This window comes from Lissotriton helveticus, chromosome 8 (genome assembly GCF_964261635.1).
Source record: "Lissotriton helveticus chromosome 8, aLisHel1.1, whole genome shotgun sequence".
NCBI classification, from domain to species: Eukaryota; Metazoa; Chordata; class Amphibia; order Caudata; family Salamandridae; genus Lissotriton; species Lissotriton helveticus.
The window spans coordinates 34,315,533-34,331,026 of NC_136069.1; the positions used below are offsets into that span (position 1 = coordinate 34,315,533).

Below are 15,494 nucleotides of genomic sequence, written 5' to 3' on the forward strand. Positions count from 1 at the left end.
TGCGCTCCTAGTTGAAAGGCTCAGACATGATCAAATACTGTCAGCAGAGAATTGTTATAGCTGAGTAAATAAGTAGGTGTTAAGATGTTTCCTAAAGGATTCCAGATTGGTAATTTGCTTCAGTGTGGAGGGGAGTGAATTCCATAGAACTGGGCCTTTATATGATAGGGCACGACCACCTTGTCTTACTCTTCTAAATCTTGGGACCTGAAGTAATTGGTGACTGCTGGAGCGTAAAGAGCGCCCTGGAATGTATGGTAAAAACTTTTCCTTCAAATATCTGGGTCCCGAGCCAAACAGACATTTATGTATGGTACAACATGTCTTAAATTCGATACGTTGCCTAATTGGCAACCAGTGAAGCCGATGTAGAAGAGGACGAGATGGGGTTCTGGGTTGAACATTGAGGACCAGCCTCGCCGCAGTATTCTGGACTACTTGCAATTTTTTTAGTTGTTCCTCATTGGCTGCAATTAGCAAGCCATTGCAGTAGTCCATCCTGCTGATTACTAACGTCTGGACTAATGTTTTCCTATAGTTATCGGGCAAGAATGGAAAAACACGCCGTAACATGCCGATAACACGGAAGCATGCTCCTGTAACTTGATTGATGTGTTCTTTGAACAGGAGTGCTTGATCCAGACGTACTCCAAGGTTTTTGACAATTTGTTTCGGGCTGGGGACAGGTCCTAACTCCAAGGGCCACCAATCTGGGGACCATAGGAGAGTAGCCCCACCAAACAACATGACTTCCGTCTTGGTCACATTGCATTGGAGGCAGTTTTGTGCCATCCAATCTGACACTGCTCTCATCCCATCTGCAAAAGATTGTTGAATTGCGGGCGTGAGGGTCTGAAAGGGGAATAGGAGTTGGGTGTCGTTGGCGTACGACACCGGGGTGAACCCGTATTTTCTTACAATGTCCGCCAAGGGGGCCACATACACGTTGAAAAGCGTGGGGCTTAAACATGAGCCCTGTGGCACTCCCTTGGTGAGCTCCCTTAGGATGGAATTATGGGAGCCCAACTTGACACCTTGTAGGCGACCCGAAAGAAAACTTTCCAACCAGGACAGAGCTGTACCTCCTATGCCCACCTCCCTCAAACGACCGAGAAGTATTTCATGTGACACCGTGTCGAAGGCCGCGGATAAATCTAACAGCACCAGAATCGTTAATCCCCCTCCATCCAGTGACATCCTGATGTTATCGGTCACTGAGATGAGGGCCGACTCGGTGCTGTGATTGGGCCTGAAACCAGATTGAGAGTGGTCCAGGCCCTCCGCTGTCTCGATGTAATTTGACAAATGGGTGTTCACATGTCTCTCGGTCATTTTGCTAAGGTATGGCAGGAGGGAGATGGGTCGGAGGTTAGAAAGGTCCGTCCATGGAAGTGCTGCATTCTTTCGGATAGGGTTCACCACCGCTTTTTTCCATTCCCCAGGTACGTGACCTTCCCTGAGAGAGTGGTTAATAATATCTTGGATTTGAGGTCCAAGAAGGGCACTCAGGGGGACCATCATTTTTGCTGGTAGGAAGTCGTCAGGAGATCCTGACTTTATGTGACTGATGAGGAATAGAAGGTCTGATTCACCAACTAAAGGGAAAGTTGTCAAAGAGACATTTCTATGTGTTGATGAATAGACGGGAGTACAAATATTGCTATGATTGCTGGGGGCCTTCGTGAATTTCTCATATATCAGATTGATTTTGTTTTAAAAAAACAGAGAGATGTTATCGCATAAAGATTGAGAGAAATCATCTGGGCTGTCACAGGCTGTCGGTTTTACAAATGCTTGTAATATTTTATATAGTTCCTTAGAGGAATTGCCTGCCTCTGCAATTTGCTGTGTAAGACTATTCTTCCGTGCCATCTTTATATTTTTGTAATAGTTAGACTGGGCTGCACGATGTACTCTGCCGTTTTCTTCTGTGCGATCTTTCCTCCATTTTTTCTCTAACTTCCTACAGCCCTGCTTCTCCACTCTCAATGCTTCAGTATACCATTTTTCTTGTTTGCTTACAGGAAATTGTTTATGCAGCTTTAAGGGGGCCAGTTTATCTATTGCTGCAATCATGGAGTCATTAAATTTAGCTAGAGCTCCTTCCACATCGTCTGTGGGCATAGGGTTAGGCCTTATCCAGACCCTCTGTAGGTCCTCCGCCGTTACCCTGTGCCACTGTCGACGCCAGAGTGGTGGAAGAGTGTTCTTTTTAGGGTGTTTGTCCTCTTCCAACAGACAGAATTTCAGCAAGAAATGATCAGACCAGTCTAGCTGGATGGTGGATTGGCACTGAATTTTGGTGCCATTTGAGAAAAGCAGGTCTAAGGAACGGCCCCCTATATGTGTGGGTCCATGATTCTGCAACTCCAGACCTAGAGTGGATAGTGCAAGGAGCGGCAAGGTCCCCGTTCTGAACTGGAAATACAGTTTCCTTGCCAAAAGTGGATGTACAGTATCCATATAGTGCTCAAAATGATCCTCCGCTTTGATGTTTAAAAAGTCAGCAGTCAAACGACCCAGTTGGGCATTCCCCTGAATGTCGGCCAATTTGAGCGATCTGTATGCTCTGACCACTACAAGGCGCAGGGTGGCCTGGCACGCTACTTCCTGGTTATTCCACAGATTTGCAAGGCCTAGCTTGTAGCATGTGTCCCTTATCAGGGCCCGAAAAATCATAAAAATTGCACTAGACCTGCAGGTCTAGTAACCTACAAAATCTCCTCGACCTAACTGAAATGCACTTGACCTCTAACTCTGAAAGCTGAGCAAATGTGACAAGTTAACAAGATTTAAAGGCATTTTTTTTGCTCATTTACTGTGAGCAATAAAGATGCCTTTAAATCTTGCTATCTTGTCTAATTTTTTCTGCGTTCAGAGGCAGAGGTCAAGTGTCAGTTTGTATTCCTAGCCAGAAAGGGCGAGTAGGACCTAAAAATAGCTCGTCCTGAATGAATCTGACTCGCAAATGTGAGCGGTCGATTCCTGCTTATAAAAGAGAGCCATGGCAACTTGCCCACACCCGGTAAACCCAGAATCTCTTTAATTTCGGACTGATTGTCTGTGAGTTCCTGGGTGGCCCACAATCTGCGCCAAAATGTTAGTGGTAGGAGGCCAATCTCCTCTGCTATTGGTCTAATTCCAAGGTCCATACATAGAGTGATAAGGAGTACTTGGAGGAAGCCCCAACAACTGCCTTAGGAGGTTATTCTTGATTTAGACAATTCACTAGTGGGGCAGTGTCCCCAAAGCTCAGCCCCATAAATTGCAGCGCTCCTGATTTGCACTTAATTAATCTCGGCTACCGTGGGAGCAGGTTTGCAAGAAGAGTTCCTGTAAGTTTTTACCACCTGAGCAAGTTTGAGGCTTGCTTTGGCTAACTGTGGGCCCCAATCAAGCTTTTCAGATAGTGTGACACCAAAATAGTCAAAAAAAGGTCACCCGTTCAAGCAGGGTACTAATTAGAGAGGTGTTGGGGCGAGTGGATTTAGATGGCTTGAAAACCATACATTTGGTTTTGAGATTGTTGTTCTCCAGCCCCCTGAGTGCACAGAATGTTACAAAGCTATCGAGACCCCCTGAATGCCCATTGGTGACTTGGAGAGGAGCATGGTGTCGTCCGCAAACATCATGGCAGGCACCTTGATGTGCGCCAACTTAGGGGGCGTTGTTGTCCACAACCTCGTTTAGATGGGCAACCAGAGCATTGATGAAAAGGCAAAAGAGGGTCGGGGCAAGCACACACCCCTGTCTTACTCCTCTATTGACTTTAAAACAGGGGGTTAACTCCCCAAATTTCCTGTACCTTACTTGGGCATAATTGTCCACATGCAATCTCATAATCAATGTCAAGAGATAAGGTGGCATTCCCAATTGTTTGAGTACCTCCCACAATTTACCTCTGGGTACCAGATCAAAGGCAATTTTCAAGTCGACAAATATCAAATAGAGGCTGCCACCCTCTATTGATACCGTCTTCCAATATAATAGCTGCAGGCTTAGAGTTTGGGCGATGGTGGGGATGTTTTTACTAAACCCTGCCTGGTAGGTCTCAAGATTTTACACTCCTCCATCCACACTTGAAGGCGACCGAGGAGGACCCTAGCAAACAGTTTCTGTGAGACATCAGTCAGACTGATCGGCCTATAGTTTATCAGTAAAATAAGTGAGCCCTTTTTAAAAACAGGATAAATTTCATCCCCCAGCGAGCTACCCGGGATCGCCATGCCTCGCACGATAGCATTGAAAACTCTCCAAAGGTAGGGACCCCATATTGTTGCAATTTTTTTAGTTGTTCCTCATTGACTAGATCCGGTGCGGGGGCTGATCGGGGACTGCCAAGGTCTGAGTCAATGTCTGTTTCCAAAGTATATAAGGATTGGAAGTGGTAATTCCATGCCGCTGCTGCAATGTTGGGCTCTAAACCTGTTGGGCCTTCTTCACTATCTGAGCACACTAGTGACCAGAGCGACTTCATGTCTCTATTGAGAGAGCTAGTCTGATGGTATCCCATCTATCTGTCTCCCAGGCCTTCTTTGCTTGTTTAATGCAGTCCATATAGCAGAACCTCATTTGCTTGATCAAAGATCTGTCACTACTTTTGATGGCATCAAGGAGAGCTCTCTTTGCCTGTGGCAGGTATCATTGTACCAAGTGGATTTAAAACTCTCTTTAGTTTTGGAGTGTACAAGGGGGTTCAATATATTAGCCAAACTAATTGTTAGTTCTCTGTGCAGCACCTCTTTTCTATCGTTATGTTGGGGAGACTTCCTTTCCCCAGCAATTGCCCCCATTTCCTGGATGGGCTTTATAGTTAGAGGTTATAATGCAGCTATCTTATCCGGAGACTGCTTAAATGTCCCCCATCTAATTCTCCTCCTATTATTAGTGAGAATTAGATTGCTAGCTACACTGGTGCTGGTATCCATAGGATTGCTAAAGTTTGGGAGCTGCAGCTCCAATCACAGAGCGTTATGGTCGCTGTCGTGCCATGGCAGGGCAACAAAGTCAACCACGCATTTCCATGATCTAGCTTCAACTAGAATATAGGCCAGCAGAGTGTCCAGGTCAAGTAAAGGTTGTCTTCCCTGGTCTGTCTGACTTAGTACGACCATTACAAGCTCTCAAGGAATAAGTTAGTGTAACAGAATTGATCTGGAGTGCCAGCGGATTCCAGGCCTTAATTGCTTATATCTGAGGGTCGGGATTAACCATAACCGATCCTCCGCAGTAGAATTTGAAACAGGAGAGAAAACAAGGGGCTCGAATTGGCAGTTATTCACCACCCACAACCAATATAATGCTTGTGGGAACAGAGCTGATGAAGGCGTTAAGTTGCTCAAAAGTCTGTGATTTGTGGCAAATACTTACAGGTCAGGTGTAGATATTAATAAAAGCAATTTTGAGGCTAGGTGGGAAGGTAAGTATGGTGCACTGGATGTCATTAGAATGGGTATTAAAGTGGTCCACTGGGCAGTTCAAGTATGTAGCAATCCAGGTGCTAAGGCCCCCAGAGGGTCTACCTCTCACCCCCTGTATGGCTGGGATGTTAAAAGTTGTGTATCCCGTCCTTACAAGGTCATCCCCCGCCCAGGTTTCCTGAAACATGTAGACATCATGGGTACCCACAAAGAGCCCCCAGTCTGGGGAGTCCAGTTTGTTTTTGATTTTTGCAATGTTCCAGGATAGAATCCTCAACGTATGGTCAGAATTAGAGTGTTCACCAGAGAGAAGATGGCTATTAGAATCTGGGCTGGAGGTAATCTCATACTGAGCCAGAGGGGGCAGCTTACACTCCATCTTCGGGTGAGCCGTTGCCTGCTGTGCCTGAGAGTTGGGAGTCATGCACCTCCAATGGTGGATTCCCCTGCCGGAAGTCAGTAAGCAGGTCCCCTGTTCCTTCCCTAATACCATATGGCCTGGATCAAGTACCCACTATTGGCATCCCTTGGTACTCCTGTGCTCAGTATTCAGATCGAGTCCGCCATTCCACCCCAGTTAATCCTACTCCTCCAGAACCCCGTACCTGTTCGACACTGGGATGTTAAAAAAGAGAGGTCTGGGGTAGGAAGCCACTATTAATTGTCCTAAGGGCCTACTGACGGGGCGCAGATACTAGTAGACCTGTGGTGATTACGACTGTGGGGGTAAAAATAGTCTAAAGTTTGGACCCTGACTCCTGTAAATATCACTTGGAGGCTAAGGATATAGCTAGCCAGAGAGCGAGCAGTCTGGGGGTTACTAAAGTTAATGACAATGCAATCCCCTTGTATTGTTTGGGGTCTCGTGCCCACCCAGTCAACCCAAACGAACCACTAAAATCTCTCCTGCCCGGTCATAGGAAAACTGCTCATATCTAGCCAGCCAGAATAAACACTTGTTCCTTAGTTCCAACTGTGTTTCCTTCCGGCAGGATTTAATCTCGGGCACACCACTCAGTGTAATGACATATGGAAGTGATGCTGGAGGAAGCGACACAGTTCCAATACCTTCCTCAGTAGCCACTAGTTTGACCCCCGGTTGGGCCCTTCTGGCCCCAACAGCCCCTGTCACTGTCTGGGCAGGCTCTTTAGTATTTGGATCCATCACGGGGGAGACTGCATCATAGGAGCCTTTTAGAATGTTGGGACCCCTGGGACCGTTGAAAAGCCCCCGAGCTTGAGTCTGACAGAGGTGAGACCCTGCTTGGTGGGGGAACAGTGGTTGGTGCTAGCTCAGCGGTGCAGACATTAGTCCCCGTAGCTTCCTCATGGATATTTGAGGATGCCTCCCTTAGGGGTCTGTGCTCGCCTGCCGGCATTGAGGAAACATCTGAGTCCAAACCCTCCCCTGAAACCACTCCAGGCGGCAATAAATCTTTTCCGCCAGCCAGTTTACGCATTATAGAATCCAATTGTTTCAAGTATCCCCAGAGTGGTTCCAGGCTGTTGTCTAGTAGTTCCTTAAACCGTACAAGTGCGGAACCCAAAAGAGTCTCCACAACACTGTCCAGAGCTGCACCCCCTGAAGTATTACATGTGAGTACAGGTAAAATAAAAGCAACGGCAGTTTGTGTACTAGTTGTACAGGTCTGTACCACCCCAGAGTTGGGGCTTCGGATCCCTTTCTGTTGTTTAGGTTTTTGTATGCCCCCACCCCTTCTTCGCCTCACTGGTAGCTCTTTCATCTTGGCCTCTGTGTGGGGTTTAAAAGCCTGTGTCCGTGTCCTGGTAGCTACACTAGTCCTGGTTACCAGATCCAAAAGGGAAACTTACACAACGGCTACAAGTATAGGTGCAGGTGAAGAAACAATTACAGGAGAAGACTGCAGCTGGTCTTGCATAGTAAAAGGACAGCAAGTTTGTGAAGCCTCACCCGGAGCGGTTTGGCTTAAAGAAGAGCGCCTCAACAGGGGTAGAGGGCCAAGAGAGTCGCCTCGCAGTCAGTTCGATCTCATGACTGAGCATGGATTCCTGATTATAAAAGCATCCAAAGCCCCCATAACTTCCTTACGTTTGCTCATTGTGGACACAAGAATAGACAACGCCACAAACACCTATTAAAGCAGAAATAAGCGACGGTCAGTTGCCACAGTACCTGGGGATTAAGGGACCAAGTTCAAGTGTTTTGTTCCAGCATTGTTAAGGGGGTGGTCCAGCCCAGCCTCCTCCGGGCTCAGACGCGAGCAGACAGGCCCGCCCACGCGCATCACACGCTGCGGGAGCCCGCAAGCCCTTAGGAGCGCCTCCTGGCGCGATGCAAAGCTGTGGCACCTCCCACCGGCGCTAGGGACTCTGGTGGTTGAGGTCCCCTGGAAGCGTGGGTCTGCGGCTGGCAGCACAACGGCGTTGATGAGAATGGACTCCCGTGCTGCTGGAGCCCGCAAGCCCTTCAGAGCCCCTCCTGGCACGAAGCAAAGCGGTGGCGCCTCCCACCGGCGCTAGGGACTCTGGTGGTTGAGGTCCCCTGGAAGCGTGGGTCTGCGGCTGGCAGCACGACGGCGTTGATGAGAACGAACTCCCGCGCTGCTGGAGCCCGCAAGCCCTTAGAGCCCCTCCTGGCGCGAAGCAAAGCGGTAGCGCCTCCCACCAGCGCTAGGGACTCTGGTGGTTGTGGTCCCCTGGAAGCTTTGGTCTGCGGCTGGCAGCACGACGGCGTTGATGAGAACGGACTCCCCTTGGACAATTGCCAAAGCAGTGAAGCACCAAATATGTTAACAAATGCTCTTGTTTCTTCTGCAATTCAATGTACAACTCAAAAACACTTTTGGTATGTGTCTGATTCTAAGATCTAGGGAAAAGGGTGCAGTTACTATGGACGGATGTCGTACTACAATCGGATGGACATCTTGATTATAATGGTGTTAATATCATTTGGCACTTGAACACATGTATGGCTTATATTGGCTTGTTCGCTTTAAAATCCTTAAAACCAATAAAACTCTGTGGGCCGTGGCGTAGGGGTCCAACATGACAGATGGGCTTTAGGCGAGCTCCTCCAGCACACAACACTATCTGCATCAATCCTGCCGGATTACTACATCTCAACATGTTTTAGAGGCCCTCACTGGCAAAGGCGGTGTAGCAGTGATCTCTCAGCCCTTGTATTGGGAGTGCGGCTCCTAGAAGATTATAAGATGATGTACCCGCAATCACGAATGCCTGAGGCCTACGTCCGTGGCTGCAGACTGCAGTAGGCCGTGTGAGGTGCACCAGAGTGATCAGGGGCCGGTGTCAAGGAACCTCCAGCCCACAGAGACGGGAAGGATGGCTGAATATGCGGCTGCAGTGACTGCATCCTTATGAGTGAGTGGAGCCAGGGGCCCTGAGTGGGTCATGGGGGTCCCTCCGATTGGAGTGACAGAAGGGGCCTGAGCTGCCTAGGCCAGGGCCTAGGCGGATCTTCGGGAGAGGGCCCGGCTGCCAGCAGCGGCGATCCGGTGGCTCGATGGGCACTGACACAGCTGCCTGAGATGGAGTGTGGTGCCCTGGCGCTCCCGCACAGGAGTTTACAGCGGTCTTGCCAGGCTGCCGGGGATGGTAAAGCCCCCGCCTAGGAGCACACAGCAGGATCTGAAGGGCACTGCATGAGAGCTGCTTGCGGCTGGTGACTGCCCACCTGAGGCGTCGTGCAGCGCACCCTGCGAGGTGAGGCCCGCCTGGAATACCTGATCAGCCACATGTTATAGGAGCGCATGGCAGCACTGAAAGGGCACCGTACATGTCGGACCTGCTGAATACCCTACAAATCTCACAACAATTGAGTGGGCAGGCGTTAGGGGAGGGGCGCTTTCCCTTACGCAGAGGCCGCTGGGCTAGGTCCTACTGCAGCTTGTGGTCGGGAGAGACCCCCTCTCGTGCAGGCACCAAGCAAGAATATAGGCCATGGTGCGCCTTGTTTCTACTTGCGAAACTAGTGCCCACAGGTGGCAGCTCCTAGTAAGTGACTGATACTATTGAGGTCCAGGCCCCGACGACATTGTGTTGAAGTCTGCTACTACCGGCTGGTGAGGCTTGGACGCTCAACCAATGACATTGTGAACACTGGGAAGCTACCACTATTTCGACTTGATGGAAGATACGCCATCAGGCCCTGCGTCACAGCAAAGCACAATGGACAGGTTCATGGGGACCGGCACGTCAATGGCAGCTGCCAAGGGTGGCCCAGGTTGTTCCCCCGATAATGCCGCTTTACTGTCTGCAATAACCCAATCCAGAGATATGCTGGAGGCCAGAAAAGGGTCTGTAGGGCCGGATGTGATGCTGCTGCGCCAGAACCTGCCCAAAGTTGCAGTCAAGCTGAAACCAGGGTCTCCAGAGTAGAAGATGCAGTCTTGACACTCCAAGCCAAGGTAGATAACCTTGAGAAGATCACAAAAAGGCCTGGCCACGCACGTGAAAGTTGCAGAGGGACGGCCCGCTGAAATAATCTCACCTTTGTGGACTTTCCCGAGGGCTGTGAAGACAAGGATATGGGCAAATTCTTGGCTTAGTGGCAATAGCTCAAGATGTGGAACCCGGCGGATGCTCTCTCCCCATGCTTCATTATAGAGCATACCCACAGAACTGGCTGAGAGGCCTGCCCTGAGCACGAGGCCCTGGCTGGTCTTCGCTTGGATTTTAAACTTTCACGACAGAGACACTATCCTCACGTTTGCCAGATCTCGGCATCTATGACTCCCTTTGTAGAATGATCTTTCCAGACTTTTCTAGTCTTTTATGGCAGCGATGGCCCATCTCTGCGACCTGAAGATCTCATACATGCTTCTGTATCTGGCCGTACCCAGTTCTTCGACACGCCTGAGGAAGTGTTCACTTAGACCGATGAAATACGACAGTTGAAGCCTCACATGCCTCCACATCGGGACTCTGACTCTTCTTTTGGAGAACCACATCAAACTCAGACCAAACTAAAGGACAAGAAAAGACACAGATCAAGATCATAATGGCGCTCCAAGCCACGCTTTGATGACCAGGCGGGAGGCCCTGGATACTGAACACTTAGATTCCAAGGGTGCAGTGTATGGTAAATTGGAGAGTGTTTGTGAAAAACTCTGGCTGAGTTTGAGATGTACAGTATGATGGCTTACTATATGGGCTGAACCTATGGAGAAGTATACACCCAGCTCTTCAGTAAATTCCATGTTGAAGGGGTACCTGGAGATCCATTGGACGGATCATAAGCCTGCTCCCTGTTGGGGCAGGTGCAGGATCTCCTCTGTGACAGATGCTTCAATGAGGTTTGAGGTATTAGGTTGGGAGGTGGAGGGGGGTATGTATAGTTCTACAGTGTTTTTTAAACTTTATTGTACGGTCTGTGTCCCTACAGTGTGGCTGCCCAGTGTATTGACGCCCATGCCCTACACTTCCTATATTTAGATGACTGCATTAAACAATGAGGTTTCATTGGGGAGCCTTCACATAGTGACCTGGAACATCCGGGGAGTTTTAGATTAAGTGAAACGGTACGCTGTGCTCCGCCAGGCAAAGCGCCTAGAGGCCGATGTTCTGTTGATGTAGGAAACCCATCTTATGGGGACAAAAACTACAATCCTTGCCTGCTTCTGCTAAAAAAGCATTTTTCATGCAGGTTTTGCCAGGGGTTCCAGAGAGGTGGCCATACTGCTGCATCACAGAGTCCCCTTCCAACCAATACCAGACCAGATTTCTGTCTTCTTTGAGGATAACATTTTCAATATACAAAAACATTTTAACATTACACACACAGCATCTACAGTTAGAGCTGTTGTGTAGTTCCTATAAACCTATATAGGATTTGCACGGTTAGACAACATAGACTGTGGGCTTGGTGCCCAGACTGATTCTGGGCATCCTAACCGGGTATGTTAGCCTGTATACCAGCTAGCTCACAGTGCCACTAGAAACCCCTCTTACCAAGGAGAGAACAGTTCTTGGCAACTATCGAACATGACAACCCTGATCCCTCAGGATTGAGGAAACTGTGTGTTACTTTTCGCTCAGTCACTCGTGCTCACTTCGTCTCAGAGAGATGCACAGAGTAAACGGTGGGATGTTTTTCAATTAGCATTTAGTAAAAGAGGTGTACTGAAAAAACCATTAGACCGTAACAGATATAAATGATTATAAGCACTATCAGAGTAAAAGGATGGTAGATTTCCACCATCGTGCTAAAACAATGAATACAGGCAAGTATATAAAATACATGACAGTAAAATGTGTACTCCTAGGATGCGACCCAAACTAGATGTACCTAAATGTACCTTGCATGTATGTAGGTGTAAAAGCCAAGAATCCCTCTAGGATACAGTCAACCTCATTCCCTGAAGTGAGAGACTGTGGGACCCCGTCTTGGTCTCGAGATGGACACCCCACGCAAGGGATATCAGACCCCTGCAAGCTGGAGTGTCTGCTTGCAGGAACCTTAGCGTCTTGCGTCAGTGTGCGGCATGGAAGTCCTTTTCTCCACTGACTACCTCAGCAAGATATGGTGTTTATATACCCAAAGTGGTACCCCCAGGAGTTCTACCTTGCTGTGTCATGTTTGACTTAGGATGACTGAAGGAATGACCCTTGTACATTGTTATTATACAGGAGATGGTAGTCCTGCTGAATTTCCAAGAATCCTCATGCAGAATAGATGAGGCTAGTTTTCAGAGAAAACCCCACGTCCTGTATGCAATAACATAACTAGGTAAAAGGTCAGTCCCAAGAACCGTTATGTAGTGTAATGGTAGGGGAGAATGTGGGTGAAAGGTGAAGTTGCTACCTGAGCCTATATTGGGATACCTATATAAAACATAACAGAGCCGGACCCTACCCACACAGGGCCTCTCCTACACTCTTTTGAAAAATGCTCACTTGAGCAAACACAAGAGAACCGCCTGCAAATCCGGCTCCCCCATGGACGCATGTCCCCCTGCGGTCCTCCATAAGATCATTGACATTGCCAATACGGTAATTAACAATATAGTCAACTCATCACTGGCCACAGGTATACCTGCGGAATGGAAACTGGCAATAGTCGAACCACTTAAAAACACTGAACATGGATCTATCCATACTTTCAAACCTCCGACCAATATCGTTACTACCCATTCTACCCATTACTACCCATTCAACTAGAAATAGTTGATACACTGAAATTAACCCTAGATAAAGGTAAAAAGGCGGTGCCAATTCTTTTAACCCGCACAGCCGTTTTTGACACCATCTCACATGACATTTTCCTCACCCGGATAAAAAATAGCGGTATATCCAACACCGCTCTAGCCTGGATAAAATCCTTTCTCACCAATCGAAAACAAGCAGTGTCTCTAGGAACTTTCCTTTCAACAGAACGCCTCATCACATCGTGCGTCCCACATGGCTCGTCTCAGCCCAATGTTGTTTAACATCTACATTGCCTCGCTCATCTCACTGATAACCTCCTTTGGCATTGAAACAACATCATATGCAGACAACACACTGCCTTCGACAGAGACTCCAATAACGCAGAACTCCATTTTAAGCTATGGCTCTCAGAGGTAATCCGTTGGATGAAGCTCAGCCACCTTAAATGCAACACGGATAAAACAGAGATCCTGCCGAAAGGGAAGGACAATCCCTTCGAGCCGAGCCAATGGTGACCTGAAAACGCACCCGCCCTTTCCAAACACAGGAGAAGTAGCTAAGAACATGGGAGTGAAATTTGATGCCTCGCTCTCGTTCTGACCTCATGCCCTGACAGTGGCAAGGACGTTCTACAACATAATCAAAACACATAAAAAGTTCTTGGACTACATTCCACTATCCACGAGGAAGACAGTTGTGGTGGACCTTATCCTGTCTAGACTGGACCACTGTAACAGCTTACTCACAGGAGTTAACAAACAACTACTGAAGCGACTACAGGTGGTACAGCATGCAGCAGCCCACTTAGTGCTAAAACTCCTCTGCAGATCATCTTCCCTAGCAGCCCTCAAAACCCATCACTGGTTGCCTATGCAGAAGAGAATCCCATTTAAGGTTCTGCTAGTCACTTTTAGAGCCTCCAGAAACCTAGGACCCAAATATCTATTGGACAAGTCTACCCCCTACACCACTGCCAGGAGACTCCTATCCTCATCAGCAAATGTTCTTAAACCCCCTGTCTTTAGGTACAAAACCAAAGTAGCTAAAGCTTTAGCTGCTCTAGGAACTAGAGCCTGGAACCTCATGCCTACACACCTAAGGCTGATGGAAGCAGAACCTCAGTTCAGAAAGTCCTTGGAGACTTGGATCTTTGGATCCTCAGATACCTTCTGCTCATCGCTCATTTAAGTGATGGAACTGTCTTTCTTTTCCTCTCCCACATAGTGCCAGAATGCTCCTTTTCGAGTGATAGTCGCGCTAAATAAATAATCAAATCAAATACAGACGTGGATCGATATGCAGGGCAGGTATGTGCTAGTACTCAGGAACAACTGCGGGGAGTCCATGGTACTAGGTAGTGTTTATGCCCCCCCACCCTTTAGGCAGACATTTGAGTTTCAGAAGTGGTGATCATGCCCAGGGGGCTCTTCAATCCTTCCCCAGCGTTCCTCCATCCGACGGATGTTTACCATATATATAGATGTGCAATTCATAAAATACAGCAAATATTTGTCACACACATTGAGACAATGCAGTAGACATGAACATATCAAGACCTTTCCAAACAGATGTACAAAACAATAATTTACATAACTAGGACATACTTCAAAGAATGCATACAAAAACCAACATATATGTGTTATCACTGACATTAAAGCTTAACATAATAAATCCCAGTCCATACAGTTATTTTTACAAATACCAGAGGGAAAGAAAACCTTTTTTTTTTTTTATTAGACTGTTTCTTTATGGGACCTTCAATCACAAATCAATCAGTTTGTCTATCAATATGGGTTCCCTTGAAGCCGACACTTTTTCAAGAACAGTGAAACACCTCTCTGGTAGTTGTAAACTTGTTGACGCGGTTTGAATCCAAAAATATTTTGGTAAAACGGGGATCTCATCAGAACATCATACTGGGGATAATTATTCTTCACTCTGTAGTCCACTTGTGTTTCATATACCTGAAGACTTTTGTTGGAAAAAACAGGGAAGACGGCACATCACTTCCTCTTAAATAATGGCTTTATTTTACAACTGATGTTGCAAGAATTATGCAGAGAAATAACATTTGGTTTTAAAATGCTGTACAGCAGCTGCCCTTAGGGAAGCCATTATTGAAGTGGAAACTCTACCCTTTCATGAATACCAAATTGTTAGTGTGCCATCTTAAAGTTAATACATTCCCCATTTTCAAACACACACCAGTCTATGTGTATTCACAATGTGTCCACCAGGTCATGTTCACTTCACTCGAATGTGGCAGTCCCTCGAAAGAGCCTCGGGATGATTTAGGCATTGCCTGGCCACTCTCTGCAGTGAACATACAGATACCATTATCCTTTAAATGCTACCTAATTCTCTTTTCAATCTATGTTTTGGTTTTCATTTTGAAAATGATTCTATTTTTCAAATAGATGTGTTGTGTTTTGTTGTAATTGTAATGTTATTCTTTCCCAAGATATAAACATGATAAAATGGAAATGTATTCAATAATTGTCTTGATGTGCTGTAACTCACTGACCAGGCCTTTCAAGGTGTAAACTATTATATGGATGCTTTTGTTCCTATTCAGAGGAACATTAACTCATGTTCTTACTGGACTGTTACTTTTGGAGCACGATCAAGGCTGATTTCCAAATTTATGTTTTGTCTTTAGTAGCAAAGTGAGCTAAAAGCAATGAACTGAATTGCTGCCTAGAATAATACCAGTGACTGAGAGTAATTCAGACATTCACTTTTTTACATTGCATTAAAAACCTAGGACCTGATTTAGATGTTGGCAATATGGAGGTCCGTCCACTTAATTTACAGGCAGGCCGGCCTTCAGTATTTAGAAAGCGGAGACTACAAAGTCTCCTCTCCCTGTATAAACCTCTGACAGCCCTACAAAGAAAGGGCCGTTGGAGGTTTGGAAGTTTGCTT

General features: G+C 47.1%; 1 protein-coding gene across 1 annotated transcript in view; it reads left to right on the plus strand.

Annotated features, from left to right (window-relative positions):
* Positions 1 to 15,494, plus strand: part of LOC144773685 (uncharacterized) — a 140,484-nt gene that overhangs the window by 18,848 nt on the left and 106,142 nt on the right. The window lies entirely within an intron of this gene.